The sequence below is a fragment of the Capra hircus genome, chromosome 24 (genome assembly GCF_001704415.2).
Source record: "Capra hircus breed San Clemente chromosome 24, ASM170441v1, whole genome shotgun sequence".
Classification (NCBI taxonomy): domain Eukaryota; kingdom Metazoa; phylum Chordata; class Mammalia; order Artiodactyla; family Bovidae; genus Capra; species Capra hircus.
In genome coordinates, this window is record NC_030831.1 from 47034410 (window position 1) to 47045800 (window position 11391).

The 11391-nt window shown below is 42.5% G+C and overlaps 1 protein-coding gene across 3 annotated transcripts in view; it reads right to left on the reverse strand.

Annotated features, from left to right (window-relative positions):
* The window catches only part of HDHD2 (haloacid dehalogenase like hydrolase domain containing 2), a 45698-nt gene extending 36282 nt beyond the window's left edge, over positions 1-9416 (reverse strand). The window contains exon 1 of one of the 3 annotated variants that reach the window (XM_018039717.1): positions 9048-9416. The gene's annotated coding sequence lies outside the window, so the exon portion shown is untranslated. The other 2 variants (XM_018039716.1, XM_018039718.1) reach the window with 2 other exon arrangements.

Here is an 11391-nt window from a genome sequence, read left to right on the forward strand (position 1 = left end):
CCACTAAAAGGAACAAGAGGCAACAAGACTCCAATAGTTATGACCACAGCTGATGTGCACTAAACAAAGCAGGGCTGGGGCAGCCAAAATACAAGGCAAGTCTGGAAGATAATGTTTTACCAGATCACAGGGGGACAAAAAGGACAAGGGAACCAGGGGATTCAACTGACCAAACCTGGGGCAATCTGAGCACCAAAAAGAAAAGGACAGCAGAAATGAGGAACACATAATACAGCCACTGGGTGAAAAGTTGTTAGGGAATAGTAGTTGACCCTTGAACAATGCGGGGGGTAATTTATGCATAACTTACAGTTCACCCTCCACATCCAGGGTTCCTCCACATCCTTGGATTCAACCAACCACCAACTGTAGCACTGTAATATCTACTACTGAAAAATATCCAATTATATGGACCCACGCAGTTCAAACCCACACTGTTCAAGGATGTTTAATCACTCAGGCTCAAATAATCACCCACAAATTAAGGTTCTCCATTAACTACAAATGAGATACTTTCTAGATACTTTTACGTGGAGAAAATGGCCAAATAATCCCTTAACTGCCAGGAGCCAGTGTGAGGAACTCCTCCCATGGCAAAGGTCATGAGGAAGGAGGCTTCGGCATACACAAAGGCGGATCGAGCCTCAGGAAACCCCGTTCCCGAACATCTACCCCCAAAACCAGAGTGTACCTACTTTACTGTTTCATGCTCTCACCTATACCTCTGACTTTACGGGGCGCTGACCCCCATTACCTCTCTCGGAGAAGGAGTTAACTTACAGCTCCATGTCAATAAAAATTCCTGGGCGTGACAAGAGCGGTTCAACTTACGAACTCCTCTGAAGGTTATCTAGCCTGCCTGTACAGGTTCGTCTGGCCACATGTGATTGTTTGCAGCCTCCCAGCCGTGAGAGGCATGAGATGTTTTAGACTTACTAAAGGCAGATTCTTTCGGGAAGTTACAAATTATTGGTATAGTGGGTTGGTTAGGAATTATATTGTTGAAGGGTTTTTCATTTGTTGTGCCAATAATTGCTGCTAATTCCCTGTCCTTGGTGTGACAAGGGTGTCTGAGGTCAAACCTCTCTGCCAGCAGACTAGCTTGTGTGACAGGATTATCCACACTCCTGCCACTATGCACATGATTGTTTACTACCTCTCAACCTTAAACAGCACAGAGAGTTTGGAGTATTTTGAAAATCTTAATTAGCATAGGGCTCTTTCTCATTGTTGAGTCAATGACTGCCGCCAGGCCTCCATATCCTTAGGCACCTGGGAATATATTAATCAATGTATTTGGAATATAGAAAAGGAAATATAGTAGTTTTTGATGTTAGCAATACTAGACTTTTTGATTTAATGAATTTTCTCTTTTGTTATAGATCACTGTACTTTGTTACAAATCACTGTGTCCTTGCTATGTAAAAATGTAACTTTATCACTATCTTAAGACTAAATAGATCTTTAGGGGAACATTGGTGAAGGGTTTTCATTTGTTGGGCTGATGTTTGCTGCTGAATCTCCATATTCCCTGCCCTTATAATGAATATAACTAGCATACAGGAGAAATAAGTATTAACCTTTAGGATTAATCATGTTAACCTCAGGTTAAATAAATTCCTTTCTTGATCGTAACCCAATACACCCTCACCCTAAAGGAATGCAACTTTATTTGGAGGGTGGTGCCTGGTTTAAGAAAAAACACCCTTGGAAAAATAAGTTTTTTGGTTATCAGAAAGAAAGGGTCGTAAAATGTCAGCAGGTCTCATGGCCAGAAGATGATGTAAAACCCCTAAGACCTTTTTTTAATACATTTATGTGAAGCACCTGATTTTGATAAAGGTCAGGACTGCTGACCCCACCCCCCCCCCCCGCCCCGCGTGACTCTGTATTCATCCCTATGTATAACAAAAGGTATATAAGCAAACCTGAAAAATAAAGAAATGGGATCAGTTTCTGGAAAGACTGATTCCCCTGTGTCGTTTCTTTCCTGCTCCCCATTTTTCTGGCTGAATTTCCATCTGGTACGTGGGTACTCATCAAGCCTGCTAATTTTGCCTGGGCTTCTAAGATCGGACCGGGGAGGCCTCAGCGCCTCCTCTCCTTCAGGAGAACGGAAAGACACCTGTGGCCTACGTAGGTGGTGATTGGTATTCCATGTAAACCAAGTTATTCAGCCCCCTTTTCTCCACTAATTTTCCAATCTCTCTCTATATCTGTAATTAAATAAGTTTTTTCCTAGGACGCCGATTCCGTCCCCACTTTCGAATCACCCTGGATCCACCGGGGCTGGACCACCGGGGCTGGACCCCGGCACTTAACCAAATGATTAAATTAACACCCTTAATAATGGGAGAAACTGACATTACATGCTTCCTAGGAAGACCTTTGTAGTAGTTCTGCCTTTGCAGAATTTCTGCCAAAAATGTTTAACACAAATCAATCATGGCAATTCCAAATTCTATAAAACTGGCTTGAACTTAAAAAAAAAAAAATCAATATCATAAAAGACAAAGAAGAGGCTGGGGAACTGTTTCAAATTAAAGATATGTGGAGAGACATGACAAATAAGTGCAATGCATGAGAGAGACATAAAACAAATAGAGCAAAATATTAACAATTAGAAAATTGTGGTGAATGCATATGACTTTCATTGTACTATTTTTTTTACAAATTTTCAACTTCTGGAGGAAAATAAATTTTAAAAAGATCTCTTTTAAAAATGGGCTGAAGGCACAAGATGTTTTCATATCTAATAATAAAGGTAATATAAAAATGAAAGTTGTATGTTTAGCCAGCCCCTAGTTTAAGATTAGAAAGAACACTGCTAATACTGTCGAGCCTCCTATATAAGCCCCTTTAGTTACATTTCCTTCCTACCTCCCAGAAGCAATTAACATAATGAATTTTGTGATAATCATTTTCTTGCTTTTCTTAATATTTTTACTTGTCACACAGCTTTAAATTAATGTCTTTTAACTCTATAAAAATGAGATCATAATTTTTCAGCTTTCACATATTGCTCAACATTGTATTTCTGAAATTGATCCACATTGATGCCTGTCATTTTCCATCAAAACAAACACCAAATTTCCCCACTGGGATTCTGACTAGAACTGCACTGGATCTATAGAGCAGTACTGAGAGAACTGAACTCCCTACTATACTGAGCCATGGAACTTCTTTAAGATGATAAAAGAGTATTTGCGGCTGCTGCTGCTAAGTCACTTCAATCGTGTCCAACTCTGTGCGACCCCTACAGATAGCCAACATTAGACTTATCAGTAATATACTTATAAGTATATAACTTACACTTCTTACTATGATATCATGTATCAGTAATAAACTAAAAACAATGAGACAGCGAAAGACACAAGGATGTTACTTCCACCACTTCTATTTAACATTGCAAATGATACCTCAGCTAATGCAGTACAAGAAAAAGGTATAAGGATTGGAAAGAAGAAACAAAACTAACATTATTCATGATGAATTGATTGTATATACAAAAATTCAGGAGTCTAAAACAAAGTAAAAAACTATAGCAATTAACACTGGAAAATCACTATGTCACAAACAATTAGAAAACTAATTTTTAAAAAGGTATCACTTACAGTAGTGTCAGAAAATACAGTTACCAGAAAGTCTAACAAGAGTCACTTCCATGGCAAAATTACAAAACCTCAATGAAAGACACAAAGAAGACTTAAATATATAGATAGATCTTTTAAAGGACCGAATATTATATAAACTTTCCTTTTTAATGACCAGGAAATTTAAAGCAATTCCAATCAAAATCCCACAAGGGTTCTGTGGAACTTGATAAGCTGATTCTAAAACACACACCAGTACAAACAGCCAAGATACTTCAGCCAAGATTGAAGAGAAAGAAGATGGGAGCCTTGCTTTTCCTAATATCCAGACAATTAATCAGGTCTTGTAACTAATTAAGATGTTGAGGTATTAGCAAATGAAGAGACAAACTGATCAACAGAACAGAATAGAGAACCAAAAAAACGACCCTTTTTGGGTCCTAACCCCAACCAGTGTGGAAGCTTGATATATGACAGAGACAGTATTTCAGATCAGTGAAGAAAGAAAAATGACTATCTGTAGCAGAAAAAAAAATGAAATTAGACTCCTATATCACACTACATGTGATGTAGTGTGTCCCAAATGGCTCAGTAGTAAAGAATATGCCTGCCAATGCAGGAGATGCGGCTAGAGACTCGGGTTTGAGCCCTGGGTTGGGAAGATGCCCTGAAGAAGGAAAAGGCAACCCAATTCAGTATTCTCGCCTGGAAAATCCCATGGACAGAGAAGACTAAAGGGCTACAGCCCAGGAGATCACGAAGAGTAGGACACAACTTAGCAACTGGGCATGCATCATCATACTACAGACACATTTTCCCCCCAAGATTAAACAACCACATGTTTAAGGGAAAACTGCAAAACTTTCAGATAGGAGAGTATCTTCATGAACTGAGGGCAGGAATGGCTTTCTTGAGATATAAAAGCATAAAGGAATAAAGGAAAAAACAGATATTTCAACAGTACTGTGAAAAGAGAAAGAGAATAGAAATATATAGAGTGAAAAATAGATTTGCAACCCATGGCAGAAAGGATCAGAGTCCAGGAAATATAAGCTATAAATATTAAGAAAAAGATAAACACTTAATAGCATGTTAATAGCATAAAAAATGGCATAAGATCTCAATATACCCTTTACAAAACAGCAAATCTGAAACGAATTATACAGCGGAAGTGACAAATAGATTCAAGGCATTAGATCTGATAGGTAGAGTGCCTGAATAACTATGGACAGAGGTTCATGACATTGTACAGGAGGCAGGGATCAAGACCATCCCCAAGAAAAAGAAATGCAAAAAGGCAAAATGGTTGTCTGATGAGGCCTTACAAATAGCTATGAACAGAAGAGAAGCAAGGCAAGGGAGAAAAGGAAAGATATACCCATTTGAATGCAGAGTTCCAAAGAATAGCAAGGAGAGATAAGAAAGCCCTTCTCAGCGATCAATGCAAAGAAATAGAGGAAAACAACAGAATGGGAAAGTCTAGAGATCTCTTCAAGAAAATTAGAGATACCAAGGGAACACTTTACGGAAAGATGAGCACAATAAAGGACAGAAATGGTATGGACCTAACAGAACCAGAAGATATTAACAAGAGGTAGCAAGAATACACAGAACTGTACAAAAAAGATTTTCATGACCCAGATAACCACAATGGTGTGACCACCAGCCTAGAGCCAGGCATCCTGGAATGCGAAGTCAAGTGGGCCTTAGGAAGCATCACTACAAACAAAGCTAGTGGAGGAGATAGAATTTCAGAGCTATTTCAAATCCTAAAAGATGATGCTGTGAAACTGCTGCACTCAATATGCCAGCAAATTTGGAAAACTCAGCAGTGGCCACAGCACTGGAAAAGGTCAGTTTTCATTCCAATCCCAAAGAAAGGCAATGCCAAAGAATGCTCAAACTACCACACAATTGTACTCATCTCACACGCTAGCAAAGTAATGCTCAAAATTCTCCAAGCCAGGCTTCAACAGTATGTGAACCGTGAACTTCCAGATGTTCAAGCTGGTTTTAGAAAAGGCAGAGGAACCAGAGATTAAATTGCCAACATCCGCTGGATCATCGAAAAAGCAAGAGAGTTCCAGAAAAACATCTACTTCTTCTTTATTGACTATGCCAAAGCCTCTGACTGTGTGGACCACAAGAAACTCTGGAAAACTCTTGAAGAGATAGGAATACCAGAGCACCTGACCTGCCTCCTGAGAAATCTGTATGCAGGTCAGGAAGCAACAGTCAGAACTGGACACGGAACAACAGACTGGTTCCAAATTGGGAAAGAAGTACGTCAAGGCTGTATATTGTCACCCTGCTTATTTAACTTCTATGCAGAGTACATCATGAGAAACGCTGGGCTGGATGAAGCACAAGGTGGAATCAAGATTGCCAGGAGAAATGTCAGTAACCTCAGATATGCAGAGAACATCACCCTTATGGCAGAAAGCGAAGAACTAAAGAGCTTCTTGATGAAAGTGTAAGAGGAGAGTGTAAAAGTTGGCTTAAAGCTCAACATTCAGAAGACGAAGATCATGGCATCTGGTCCCATCAGTTCATGGGATAGATGGGGAAACAGTGGAAACAGTGACAAACTTTATTTTTTGGGGCTCCAAAATCACTGCAGATGGTGACTGCAGCCATGAAATTAAAAGATGCTTATTCCTTGGATGCAAAGTTATGACCAAACTAGACAGCATATTAAAAACAAGAGACATTACTTTGTCAACAAACGTCCATCTAGTCAAAGCTATGGTTTTTCCAGTAGTCATGTATGGATGTGAGAGTTGGACTATAAAGAAAGCTGGGCGCCAAAGAATTGATGCTTTTGAACTGTGGTGTTGGAGAAGACTCTTGAGAGTCCCTTGGACTGCAAGGAGATCCAACCAGTCCATCCTAAAGGAAATCAGTCCTGAATATTCATTGGAAGGACTGATGCTAAAGCTGAAACTTCAATACTTTGGCCACCTGATGCAAAGAACTGACTCATCTGAAAAGACCCTGATGCTGGGAAAGATTGAAGGCAGGAAGAGAAGGGGACGACACAGGATGAGATGATTGGATGGTATCACTGACTTACTGGACAGGAGTTTGAGTAAACTCTGGGAGTTGGTGATGGACAGGGAAACCTGGCATGCTGCAGTCCATGGGGTCGCAGAGTCCAACACGACTAAGCGACTGAATGGAACTGAACTGAATAATCATCAACATATCCTTTACAAAAGAGCACATAAACAAATGAAGACTTTTTAAAAACTCATTGGTAACCAAGGATATGCAAATTTAAAGCAGAATGAGATCACTGCAACAACAAAAAGAGGCAAAATTTAAGTCAGAAAACATCAAAGGTTTTCAAAAGCATCTCCCTTTTATGGCTAAGTGAGAGAATAAACCAAACACTCATTTAGGAACCAATTTGGCATCACCATACTCTATGACCCAGCAGTTCCACTCCCAGGTATTAAATCCTAGAGATTTTTTCATACTCTGCCTTTAGATAAATGTCCAAAGCAGCACTGTGTGTAATAACCAGGTACTGGAAACAATACAAATGTCTATCAACAGCAGAATAAATTGTGGTGTATTCAAACACAGAATGCAAAAGGAGGTGGAAATGAATGACTACAATTACATCATCCTAGGTAACTCTCCAGAATCTTCCATAGAGTGAAAGAAGCAAGTCACAAAAGAATACATGCCATATTACAGCTTACACAGGTGATAAAACTACGAGGAGGGAATGATTAAGGCAAGAGTGACAGTGATCCTTGCAGGGGCTGGGCAGGAGATGCACACCAGGAGCACAAGGGTGCCTCTAAGGTCTTCTTGACCTAGACAGTGAGTACACAGTGTTTTTTAATTATTTAAAACTGACGTGTTTTGTGTGCTCTTGTGTAGATGACATATTTCGCAATAAAAACTAGTCTTGCTATGTTTTAGTCATTTCTCATACATTTAATAGTCATAAAAAACTAAAATCTTCCAATTAATGTACATCAGTATAACAGCCCTCATCAAGTATTTTAAAATAAACCTCTGGTTCTATCCGTCTTTCATAATGAATCTGCAAGGGGAGAGGTGGTTAAGGAGGAGCGTGCAGAGGCAATAAAAGATATTATGAGCTCTGGTTAATCAAGATTCCATTGCAAAATCCTTTCTTTTATAACAGTCCTCATCAGTTCAGTTGCTCAGTCCTGTCCAACTCTTATGTTATTCTATTTCTGATCTTTATTGTGACCTTGAAATGGAGCAGTACATCAATAACAGCACCAACTATAAACCTGCCTGAGAGGGGAAGAAGCAACTTGTTAGGCAAAAGACTAGATTGTTCCAAGTGACTCTATTTAGACGTGTGACAGTTAAAGGATTCTTTAAAATACACTGCATCGCTAAAGGTAAGAATATGGTAAATCAACCCTGAATACTCATTGGAAGGACTATTGCTGAAGCTCCAATACTTTGGCCACCTGGAGCAAAGAGCTGAATCATTGGAAAAGACGCTTAGGCTGGGAAAGATTGAAGACAAAAGGAGAAGCAGGTGAGGATGAGATGGTTAGATAGCATCACCAACTCAATGGACATGAATTTGAGAAAACACTGGGAGGACAGAGGAGCCTGGCATGCTATACAGTCCATGGAGTCACAGAGTTCCACACGACTTAGTGACTGAACAACAAATCCGAACTACAAGTTAGTACTTGATAAACTGCAAGATCTTAGTATCACTCCAGAAAACTGCACAGGCTTCAAAGGCGGTCCTTGTTTCTTCATATAAGTCCATGTCCCACCATCTCCCATGGCTTGAACAAGTTACCTGAGAGATACTTTACAAGAATCATAATCAATTGATACTGGTACATATTCGATGCAAAGAAGAAAGGTAAAAATTCTCTCTCATCCCCAAAAGAACTTTCAAGATACTTCAGAGAATATCTCCCCCTGAATATCCCTGGGGCTTCTCAATCCAAGTTCTTGTTATCCTCCAGAAGCTACTCTTCATCCTGCGACCCTTATGCGTGAATGGCAGCACCATCAACGTAGATGTAACCACCAGACTGTCTCAAGCCTTCCTCCCAATCAGTCAAAGGCCAAATCATATCATTGCTACCTCCTGTACAGTCTTAAATCCACTCACTTCCTTTCACTGTTATCCAAATTATCTTGGCTTTTGAAATCATCATCTCTCATCTAGACTATACCAACAACTTTATGTCGTCTTTGCTTGGAATCATCTTCCTACTTCTAGCTCTTATAACTGGAACGATTCCACGAACAGGGCTATTTCTGCATTAACTCAACCGCGATCCCCTCCTCCTTCTCCTGAGGAGGACACATCACGCACCCTCCGCCAGCGCGAGGTTCAGCGCCTGGCAAACGCCAGACAGACGGGAAGGGACGCGGGCTTCGAAATACAGTCCAGGGGCAAGTTCCTGGAACGACCAACGCCCCAGAGCCGCTCACCCAGAGCTAGCAGGCCGGGCGGAAGCGCTGTTGGGCGGTGCCGCGTCGAAGGCCGTCCCGGCCGAGAGGGCTGGGCCAGCCTCACCCAGCGAGCGCGCGGGTTGGTGCGGGCGCCAGGAGGGTGGCGGCCTAGAGATGCCACCGCTTATGTCCTCAGCTTCCTCACAAAGAAAGGAAGCCCCCAGACGGGCGGGCGCTCGCCCGTTCCACAGCGGCTCCTCACCGGGCTCGCAGAGCCGTTCTCAGCAAAGGCGAAGGCCAGGCTAGCGGAGAAAATCAGCACGGCCCACCCCTCCACCGCGTCCTTCCCGGGACGCCCAGAGCGCCGGGGAAGCGTCCTGACGACGCCGGAAACAGGACCTGGGCTGCGCCGGAAGTCCCGCCTCCCCGCAAACGTCTCCGACCCGTCCGCCCTGGGTTATTTTCCCGTTTCCTTTGCGAGCTAACCGGTCTAGTGCTACCTCGTTACCCTGTAACAGAGTGAGTGGTTGCTGCTGCTGCTGCTGCTGCTGCTAAGTCGCTTCAGTCATGTCCGACTCTGTGCGACCCCATAGACGGCAGCCCACCAGGCTCCCCCGTCCCTGGGATTCTCCAGGCAAGAACACTGGAGTGGGTTGCCATTTCCTTCTCCAATGCATGAAAGTGAAAAGTCAAAGTGAAGTCGCTCAGTCGTGTCTGACTCTTAGCGACCCGATGGACTGCAGCCCACCAGGCTCCTCCGTCCATGGAATTTTCCAGGCAAGAGTAATGGAGTGGGGTGCCATTGCCTTCTCCCGAGTAAGTGGTTATCGAGACCTAATCCCTTTAAGTGGGGGCACTGCTGGGCTTGAATTAAGCAGGAAAAACAAAAACTTCTTTTGTCCAGTAGGCAATTTCTCGTTCCACAGCAGTGTTGTCAAACCAAGTTATTATTACTTTTCTTTGCGCCATCGTCGCTTACTCTGCCACGTCAGTGAGACAGCCTTCACAACACCAAAAAGAGGGGTTGGGGGAAGGGGTCGTGACTTTACTTGAAATGCCAGCAGACCGAGAATGTGGCTGACTGGGGTCCCAAAGAACTGTTTAACCTGAATTAGAATTCAGGCTTATTTTACTCTGAAAGGAGAGGGGATGTGGGCTGTTGTGAACTTATTGGTGCCTCGGGAGACCCCAAAAGGGGATGCGATAATCCTTTGTTGTTTCAGTCAGGTCATCAGTTCAGTTCAATCGCTCAGTCGAGTCCGACTCTGCGACCCCATGAATCGCATCACGCCAGGCCTCTCTGTCCATCACCATCTCCCGGAGTTCACTCAGACTCACGTCCATCGAGTCGGTGATGCCATCCAGCCATCTCATCCTCTGTCGTCCCCTTCTCCTCCTGCCCCCAATCCCTCCCAGCATCAGAGTCTTTTCCAATGAGGCAACTCTTTGCATGAGGTGGCCAGAGTACTGGAGTTTCAGCTTCAGCATCAGTCCTTTCAGTGAACACCCAGGACTGATCTCCTTCAGAATGGACTGGTAGGATCTCCTTGCAGTCCAAGGGACTCTCAAGAGTCCTCCAACACCACAGTTCAAAAGCATCAATTCTTCGGTGCTCAGCTTTCTTCACAGTCCAACTCTCACATCAGGTCATCATGTTCCTGTAAACCTCCAACTTGAGATAAATGTTATTCTCTGTTATGCAACTTTTTATCTCTGTATACCTTGACATGGCAAGCCTGGGAGGCGGAACCTTTGAAAATGGACTATATATTTTAGGCTGTGAGCAACAATCCTTTACAAAGGTTCAGAGTCAACATGACTAAGCACAGACAACAGAGCACAAAGGTTAAAGGAACAGATCCAACATGGAATTAGCTTTTTTCTGGTTACACTTCTCACCCATTCTGGACTTATCTCAGAAGTCATCTCCTTGATACTGCCTTTGAAATACCCAGTCTCTGAAGCAGTTTCCTGCTTTACTACTTGAATAGCATCTGGCACTCATTGCTGTCTTTTATTAACCACTACCACTGACAGAAATGTCCCTTTTCCAGCATAAACTTACTCCAACACTTTATGCTGGCAAGTTTCCTGCCCTGCCTCTCTAAGGAACAGATGAGACCGGTCTTGTCTGTTATCCCTAGGGGAGCAACATCTTGGGATATGTAGAACCACTTCACTCACTGCTTCCTTTCCATACACGTTGGGAGTCTCCACTCACCTCCTTTTGATCTAACTAAACCCCTTGAGTGCAGAGATGGTCATCCTAGGCATTCTATATGAAAACGACTAAATGAAAAGCTTTTAAGAGCAGTCTGACATCAATTTACACATATGAAACACCTTGACAAAACTGCTGCTCTACACTTGACTGGGGACTCAT